General features: G+C 32.2%; 1 long non-coding RNA gene across 1 annotated transcript; it reads right to left on the reverse strand.

Moving 5' to 3' along the window:
- Positions 1-2,728: 2,728 nt before the first annotated feature.
- LOC141704857 (uncharacterized) lies at positions 2,729-5,668 on the reverse strand. Its single transcript, XR_012568095.1, has 3 exons — positions 5,426-5,668; positions 3,754-3,847; positions 2,729-3,017 (listed from the first exon to the last, which is right to left on the reverse strand). It is a non-coding gene; the product is annotated as an uncharacterized LOC141704857 (long non-coding RNA).
- Positions 5,669-10,165: the final 4,497 nt, after the last annotated feature.

Raw genomic sequence — 10,165 nt, forward strand, 5'->3', positions numbered from 1 at the left:
TTTGTTATCTTCATAGTGGTCCTAGAGACTTTTTAAAAATGATAGTGGATTTATTTGGTGGTCTTTGCATTTTTAAATTGATTTTATGTGGAAAAATGTTATTATTAAGGCGAGATTGCGAAATTCATATAAAATCAACCGTACGCTCAAAATCTTATTATGAGTAATGGTTGGAAAGCTAATTTCGAGGCCTACGTATTAATTGTCATTTTCAATAATTCTACTTCCCGAGAGAGATATTTTATATTTAATTCTTGTTACATTTGAGTAAAAAGGAAGGACAATAAGAATAAAAAGGGGAATTAGTAATGTACTAAAATGCCCTTGATTTTGATTGAGTATAAAACTCATTCTCTTCCCCCTTTTCTTTCTTTTTCCCGAGCACATCAATCTCTCTTCTCCTTTCTTTCTCACACACTCTCTCTCGCTACTCTCTCTCTCTCTCGGTTCTTCTTCTTTTCTCTTGGTAAACCACTTGTTTCTTTGATAACTCTCACCAATCCTTCTCAAAATCTTTGTTAAACATACATAAGTAGTTATTGGAGTGTGCATGTGTGAATATCTTGTTGCATGCAAGCTCGTGTGTGTGTGTGTGTTCATGCTTGATGCATGTGTACGTGTGTGTATATGGTCTAATATGTGCTTAAGGAGGTGATTTTATATTGAAAAATGATTTTCAAAGCCAAGTGAGTCTTGCATGTGCCTTGTGTGTACATAAATCGGAGGTTTCAAGGTTGGAAACCCCGAAATAGGGCACCACCGAGAAACCACCGCCACCGGTGATGAACTCCGGTGAACCGGTGGTGAGCAATGATGTTAAAAACTGAGCTCTAGAATCTTTAAATCAAATATTTGTGTTTGCATGTGATATTTTGATTACAAGTTAATAGATTGATTCTTGTTGGTTGTAATGTTAATTTAGTTTGATGTTAAGAGATTAGTAGGATTAAAGATGTAAAAGCTTAAAAGTTGAGTTGCATGTGTGTTTCTTGAGGAAAGGCCGAATGGCCCTTGCTATTTTTTTTGAAAATCATGTTGATTTTTTAAAATGAATGAGTTGTTAATTTGATGTTTGATTATGGGTTGATGTGTGATTTAAGGATTAAGAAGATCATTTGCATGTATTTTTTTGAAAAACCCGAATGGAATCTTGGTTTTAAAAGATCAAAAATGATTTTAATGGTCATGACTTGTTAATGTTCATTCTTGGAAATTAGTAAAGATTGGATGATAAAAATTTCTTAATGTTTGCATGTACCAAAAAGGGCTATGTTCTTTTATGATTTAAGTATGATTCTATGATAATTGGACTTGTATTTGTTTAGATGCAAAATTTGGGAATGCATGGTCAAGGTTTGGTTCGACCTTATGTTAGTAAAAAGAAGAATTGACTTTTGTGACTTGATTTTGGTATAATTAAGGTTTAACTAGAAAGTAATAAGATTGCATGTTGATTTAGAAAAGGACTTGTTAATGCATGATTTGATTTGATTGTGATTGTGGTTAAGGCCGAATAGGCCAAAGAAATTCAAAGTCAAAAATCTGATTTTTGGTAAAGGATAGAATGATTGAATGTTTATGTGTGAAAACCTTTGAATTTTGCTTGTTGGATTGTGTTTTGGTTCGAATTATGGATAAAAGAAAAGGGAATTGAGTTAATAGAGGTTAAAAGCTATAAGTAATAGTCGTGCATATCATTGTGTGTTTGTACGAGTTATAAATATTTGATTTGGGGAAAATAGTCAAGGTTTAGCGAGTATATGTAAAGTGATATAAGGCTATGAGTAAAGAATGTGCTATGTGCTGTGTGTATATAAGCTATACTCATAGTTCGAGTCAAAAGTATAATCGAGTTATCGTATTGAGTGATCGTTCTGGGAACGAGAGTTGAGAAACTGATTAAGGTTTTGGTTTTATTGTAGATTCAGAGCGTGAGGGCATTCAGGCTAGAAAGGAAAGGATATACTAGGTGGCAGTAGTTCAACCTTCAGGATAGCAAATTCAGGCAAGTAACTCTGATTACTTGTGTAAATGGTTATAAAGAGAATGTTGTTCATGCCGTAGAGTATTGAACTGTTGAAATGAAACCCTGATATTGATTTGAGATCCTGCCTTTGTTCTTGATAAACTGTTATTGATAAGCATAATGATTCAACCCTTTGATAATCTGTCCTTTAGTTCCAGTTATTTATTAAGCCATGAATTGTATTGAACCCTCTAATTATCCTTGTGAACCCTGTTTGATGATACTTTATTTCCTGATCACCCTATTGATCCCTAAACAAATGTTGATCCTTTTAACTTAAATGCCTTGTTATCCTTGATACAGAATCCTTCAAAATTGTTCCTTGTTTATCCTTGAATCATTCCCTGAACTTTGTTTTTCTTAAAATCTGACTTAAGAATGAGTTTCGACTCGAAAGTCTGAATGATTTCATACTTGGTAATGATAAAATGGATTTTAGAAAACCTATTTGTTTTTCCAACTCGAGGTTTTCCAAACGAATTCCTGATGGATTGGATTGGGACGTAAGAGGCTAGTGGGACTAGTCCAGTCATGATAAGAGGCTAGCGGGGCTAGTCCAATTTAAGGCTGAAATTATGCCGATTGGTACCTTAAAGACCGGAATGGAGGTCGGTACGGGCTGATCACCCGAATTATATTGAAATGGAAAGATAAAGTGATCCAATCAAGTGTTCTAAATGATTATTTAAAAGGAAACTGAAACTTCTTGTTCAGTAAATTGATTCTTGAAAATGAGAATGGTTTATATTGTTTTGAAAAGAGTTGATATGAAGCTTAAAGCTCGAGAACCCTGATTCTTAAATCTGTTGATCATATGATTGATTCCATATATTGAAATACTGTTGCTTTCCTCTTTTTGAAAGATCTATTCTGATCCTTTGATGATTTGTGATGAATGTCGGCTTTCGATCTACGTCGAGCCTTGTTCCATAAAAGCTCCATATTGTTCCTTCAAAACCTTTCCTTAACCCAAAAGCTGGAAATCTGCCACCTAGATCAAATAAAGTAGAATGCCCTGAGTTTGGTAAAGTATATTGTGAAATGATATCATAGAAACTGCTTTATAGTTACTTGCTGAGTTTTATACTCATATGTTTTGTTTTAATCTAACCATGGCAGTTAAGCAAGAAGATGGCCAGGCTTAGGCGCACTGCTCGTAAGAGCATACCTGGTGGTCCCTACCATGTTGAGGGCTTCCGGTTGCCAGAGCAGGTAATGGTATTTTTGAGTGAGCACACGCCTAGAAGGAAATGTTTAAAGATACAATGGGTTATCTGTCGGTTCCCAGCCGGAATCGATATTGTTTATTTAATAATATTTTTTGGGTTGTTAGTTATATTTTATGATTGATAGTTGTAATCTTGTCTCATACTTTATCCTGTTGATCCTGTTAGTAGTTAATCGGGGTTTATGCATATTTAATTATTAGATTAGAGGTGTGTGAGTCCTCATTTCCTAAACCCGAGATTGAGGGCGTCACAGATTTGAATAACAAGGTATATCTCAAAATGAGCTAGTGTCAAAATAAGGAATTATCGAAGCATACTATTTAACAAGGATTCATGGTAACATGGCAATTGATAAATAAAATATAGCATGGATAGTTCAAGAATAAGATTGACTATGATAAGGACATGATCATAAGTTCCACTGTAAACAAGGGTATTGGCACAAGTGTAATCAATTTGAAGGTAAACATTGGTATAAGTTAGAGTGAGAGTACTTGCCTTATAGCGATTTCTAGTATTCTCACAAGAACTTACTTCACGTCACCTAACTTAGCCTTTCCTTTTCTACATCTCACGTCCTTTCCTTTTAAATCTACATGAATAAATGACACTAATTCAATATCTTTTATAATCATATCGACGTTCACCCTGAACGTCTAACATTAGTCTACCCTTTCGATAATTTGATACTTAACCAACATAAATAATCACATAGCACAACTCATATGATATAAGATAATACCACATTGTTTTATATACTAATTTTTTTTATATACTAACATGTATGCGTAAACAAGTCCTTACATATTCGATGACTCAAGTCATTCGCTAACACATAGGCCGCGTAGTTTATACATATCAATTATGCGACTCATTCACGATCAACTAACTATACATTTAACCACCATTTTAATTACTTATACAAGTTCCACTTAGCATTTAAAAGAATGAACTTCGATTTGAATATTCTATATCAAATTAAACTATCGAACAAATAAATTCCACAATCATCTTGATCAAACAAGCATGTACAATTATTTAAATCGATTTAAATAATTTAAAAAACTCAAAATTTTCTACCGCGCACACTTTACTAAAACATTTTTTGTAAATCGAAAAGTAATCAACTTAACACGAAATGTTTCAGGATTCCTTATGTATATAATCCCAAACCGATATAAAATTTCGTTTCGAAATTAGTTTATTTAGACCAAAATGAACTGATTAAATTATAAACAGAACAAAGAAATTTTTGCTCTACGCAAAATTGAGTAAAACATGCATAACGTTTTACTCAATAAATTCAAATGACATAAAATTTTTTGTGTGCCTAAACCAGATTCCAGGTTGCACATAATCACAGAAGATTTTGAATATAAAAAAGACATATAACAGGACCAAACAGAGTTAGAAACAGGGGCACGTAAGAACAAAACTACTCGTGATTACATTAACTAATACCCAATGGAATTCTAACTTAATTCCAACAATAACTCAAAAAAATCACAAAGTCCTTAACATACACTTACACATATAACATTATCATTTAACTAGCGTTTAGTTTGATATTATCATCTCAATTTTCGAATTAAACCTTTAAAATTCGTATCGAAATTTACACAAATAAAGCCAAACTTCGTACCACACATAGCTCATTCGTTTTAAATCCGATTGACATGATTCAAGAGCCTATTCCATCTATTTTTTTGCAAGGAATCCAAATATGTAATTATTTTTAAGATCCGAATTTAATTGAGACCTGAACGAATTGATTAAAAGCAGTAGTTAAAAAAAATACATAGAAACACATCCACTTATTACTATCATCATCTTGTTGACCCACAAATAATGACATGCAAACATCTATATCAACATGCATCAATGGTTAACCACGTACAATTCAAATTATTAACATGCATCAAGAATCAATGGCATGCAAACACAATCAAGATTAAAACAAGTCTTATAGCATGAAATCAAGCATCAACATCATTTAAAACTCATGCCACAAAACTAGCATAAACCATATGCTTACACACCAAATTTCAGGAAAACTCAAAGAACATAAACCGAAGATAATACAATTGTCTTTCCAGCAAAATAAAAATTTAAAGCATTCCAATAGATAACGAATAAGACACAATATTTACAAGAATTCAAAACTACTTACCACTAATATGCCTCTCAAGTACACGCCAATGTTTAAATTAATATCAATACATAATCTTAAACATTCAAGAACATCCCATCGGCTCTCATAATGATCATGGCCGAAAGGGGGTTGAAGCTTGATGATGCCTTCATATGATTTTTCACCATATTTTGACTTCCACATTTCATATGCTACATATCTAACATCTCTTTTTAGGTTCACGTCACGAAATTTAATTATTTTTGGATAAAGTCAAAAGAGGTTTTCTAAAAAAAAAAATAGCTACATGCAAGCTATGGAGGAGTAGAGCTTTGAAAAATATGAAATTTAATGGTGAGAGATTGAAATTTGGATATGTTTTAGCATTTGCATGCATGAGAGAGAAGTTAGGGAGGGAGAGAGAGTTCGAAGAGAGAAAAGGAAGAAAAGAGAGAATAGAAGAAGAAAGAAGAAGGGCTGGTGCTTTTGGAGTGCAAAATTCAAGGGCAAATCTGTAATGTCATAATTAAAACAAATTTCTTTTTATTTTTCTTTTAAGCCAAAAACACCACGAATTTCCAATTGTAAAATACATGGTAATTCTAAACTAGCTAATAAATAAAATAATCATTTTTATAATGTAGAAAATAAAATTATCTTTCTACCCATATGTTTAAATAATTTTGAGCGGAACGGTTTATTTTATATGAATTTATAAAATCAGCGGGTCAATAAGTAAAATAATGATCTTAATATCATTTTAGAATGCAAGATGACCAAAGTAAAATACTCCATATATTTTTAGAATGTTTATAATATCATTTCAGAGATATAAAAATAAGAATCATGATTTTATCATGTACCAATAATTTAATAAAAATATTTAAAGATCATTAAAACCAGAATTTTCACATAACAATTCATTTTTAATAAATCAAACAGTTTCACTTACACAACAAACACGCACATGACATGTAAACATTTAATTTTACATTTAGAACACGTTATTCACTCAAGAATTATTATTCAATTAATTTCACTTTATTGAATCATTTACCAATTTTTCATTTTTACGATATTATCATAAAACACATATTGACAAAATTTTGATTCACATAACAATCACACTATATCGTAACTCACTTAGTGACTCGTCAAATTGGAATAAAATATATTTAAATATTATTCCCTATTTCACAAAATTTCACATAAACACATAATCATAAAAATAATAATAATATAATACGCGAATTTCCCAGATGTTACAATTCTTCTGATCCTTCAGCTAGGCCAGAGCAGGTCTGAGTTAAAGGTTTGATCAGGAGTCGTGTGCTTTGTAATTAGTTTTTGGTGTGCCTTCCAGGTAGACTGTTTTGATATGTTTAACTAGTCTAGTGGTTTTTAATAAAATTTTAATAGGTTTTAAAACTAAATAGACCTATGGGTTGTAACAACTTTTAGTTTGTAGTAGTTCCTGTTCCATACTATAACTTTGATCGATCTAGTTGCATGCAAGGGATCATATTTATTATTTTATTCCGCTATGAATATTATATTATAGTTTAGTAGTTAGTGACTCCCAAATCTAGACCCCGGGTTTGTAGAGTGTCACATATCCTCTATATTAATTTATTTGTTAGGTTTAACAATCAAATATGGGGAGATTGTTGGTGAGATTGCGAAGCTGTATAAACAGTAGACGGGTAAACTCAACGCCTAGAAATCAGGAATAAGTTTACACATGAATCAGGAAGAAATGAAGACAATGAAATAGAAAGGCTCCAAAACATTAGAAGAAGTTCTGAAGTCTGTTTACAGGTCACCGAAATAAGTTCATTAATATGTTCATACCTCGGTGAATAATAAAGTTCCAAAAACTTTCAAGGTTTCAGAACTGTTGCAGATTCAGCATAAACGTGCCACCGGAAGATTTTAGTGTATAAAATTGATTGAAGATAGACAATGTTTGAAGCATAGGAACCTGAAGAATTTAAAGATATGTATAGAAAAGGTTAAAGGAGGACACTTGCAGCCTTGAAGTTATACTCACTAATAGGAGTTTATTTATAAGTTCAAGCGTCAGTGAAGAACAACGAATGAAGTATGCAAGATTGTAGTAGCAATGAAGATGTTGTCTAAGTACCAGAAAAGATTCGAGTGAAAGTACATTTGTTTATTGACAGTAATTGTTCGAAGCGATGAAGTTGTTGCAAGCTTAACATGTAATCAAAGTTATAATACAAATATTTGAATTGAAGTTAGTCATCTGTGAACCAGACTAGTTTGCCATTAGGTTTCAGCGGTTGTCATAAAAGAAATATGAGTATTATCATTAGAATATTATTAATTGAGGATTTGTATCTGTATATGAAGGTTATATGGTTTATACGAAGAATCAAGAGAGAATAATTGAAGATGGGACAGGTTAAGGGTTAAAATGTATATAGAAACTTAGTTAAAGTGACCCTTACCTTGTAGTAGGAGTCACCATAGCCACTCTTTTCTTAAGAGGAGCAAGAAGCTTGAAGTAAAACTCAAAAATCTAAGTACTGGTGTTGGTCCTTGACCTAGTAGGAAGCAACTGGGAAGAAACGAGAGCAGAAACTATTTCAAAAGTGCATGTATTCTACTGCTAGGCGTCAGGTGGGAAGTTTTCTAGCTTCTCTAAGCGCAACTCAGCTTATTTTCTAAGGCAGTATTTATCCTAGAAGCTAAGTGGTGATAGTGGTGATCCTAGTAGCCCTTGTGGGCTGCCAGTCAAATGAAAAAACTAAGGCAAAGAACCTCCTAGCATGATCCTTAGCGCATGTAAAGTGCCCCTTGGCCTTGTAGGCACAATTAAGCTCCAAATACCAAGGCAAATGCTTCCTAGTTGCTTCGTGGCCGCAAGTGGAGTGTCCTAGGGAGCTAGGAGGCACAAGTAGCATATAATTCTAAGGCAATGGACCTTCTACACTACTCTAGGCACAACGTACAAGATTATAGTTTCTTATAGGAGCAAGTGGATGGGTTTTGCTCAGAATTTAAGTGATTTACTCCTCCCTAGGCGCAAGTAACTTTTCAGAAACACTTTATTGAGTTGATCAATGGGTTTACTTGTAAATAAACTGGCGACACATCCAATTGATATATAAGTCTACACTTGAAGGCGGAAGGAAATTAACAATCTTGGTTTTTATTCTGTTCATCATCTCTCTCAGGAGAGCTGGTGAAATAAGAAAAAAAAGATACACTACGAAGCCCAAACTTATTAAATATTCGTTAAACTTCTCACTGAAGAAATGTTATAATGCCCAATTTAATCTTGTATATTATTTAGGGGCATTATAACCGTTATCTGGTAATTAAATCATTGGACAAATAATTGCAGATCTTCTATAGGATTTTATTTATAAATCTTTGTAAAAGCAAGAACATTGTTGTTCTTGGATTGTAGCCGGTAATTATTTACCAGAATGTAGCAACACCCTCGAGGATCTATATATGAATTATATACTTTTCACGATATCTTATGTTCTTTATTTAATGTCATAAACACTATTCATCTCAGGAACACGGAACCAATACCAAACACTAATTATTTATCCGCAAAAGATTCAAAGAATTTTTTAATTTAGTGAGTATCGTATTCAACCTCCCCCCTTTATGATACTTCGAGACCATAACAGTTTTCTTGTTGTGAGTAAACATAGCCTTCTTTATGACTGATGTCTAAGGTGTGATGTTTAATCCTTTATTCTATTAGATATCTAGATATAAATAGAGTTTGATTCTTCAAAGAAATTTACTTTCTAATTCAAAGGTGTATATAATAAGTGTGCATTATGAAAATTGGAGAAAAAAATTAATAATTAGGACATTATTAGAATAGTTAAATAAGTTTATTGAACTTTAGTTAAATTTAAATTTGGTGAAATCTTTATATCTATAGCCCAAATTTTGTAGACAACATAGATAATACCGAAAACCAATATATCATAACAATATCAAGTACAAGTTTATTATGGAATTACTACATTGAAAATAAATCAGAATAATTGTAGTGGTTAAGCTAATTTATACAATATGTTCTACCACTCATGTTTTATACCATGATTATTTCTATGTTCCTCAAATTTATTTGATTTCAATCAAGTCCTCCTTCTAACACTGCTCGGTTTAAGGATTGTTGTAATTTAATGTTGAACATTAAAAAGTAGAGCTAATTAGACAATGAAGTAGATGAAATAGTGTTGGGTGCATAAGGGGAAGAATTTTTGATAAAGCACATTTGTAAGATTTTTTCTATAAGCTGACGATGTCATAGAATTTGAAGAGTCTTTTTATTTATCTCTGTATTTATTTTAGAGGTCTTTGTTGCCTGCTATAGGAAGAGTGGAGAACATTTTAGAGTTATCAATGCATGCATTTTACTTTCTAGAGTCTTCCTTTGGTAGAAAACTTGTAGCTATTTAAGTGCTTTAATCGCAGATCTGTTGTTATCCGTAATGTTCATCTAAATTTACTTCTCTTCTCCTCTTAGTTCCTCTAATCTCTTATGTTTACTTTTTCAATCTTCTACTAGAGTTAACCAATCTTTCATTACAAGTTCGGTCAATATGTGAAGTTAACAAAAAACACTGTGTAATATATTACGACCTCAAACTCTGCTCCCTGGTTCTTATTATATCAATCTCTCTATTTTTTCTTTTTTTCATAACCTGTTTAATACTTTTTTCAGAATCTAATTTAAATTCTTCAGCAATCAATTTTTGGCGAATGATTTACCCTTCTTAACAT

This window comes from Apium graveolens, unplaced genomic scaffold (assembly GCF_009905375.1).
Source record: "Apium graveolens cultivar Ventura unplaced genomic scaffold, ASM990537v1 ctg8313, whole genome shotgun sequence".
NCBI classification, from domain to species: Eukaryota; Viridiplantae; Streptophyta; class Magnoliopsida; order Apiales; family Apiaceae; genus Apium; species Apium graveolens.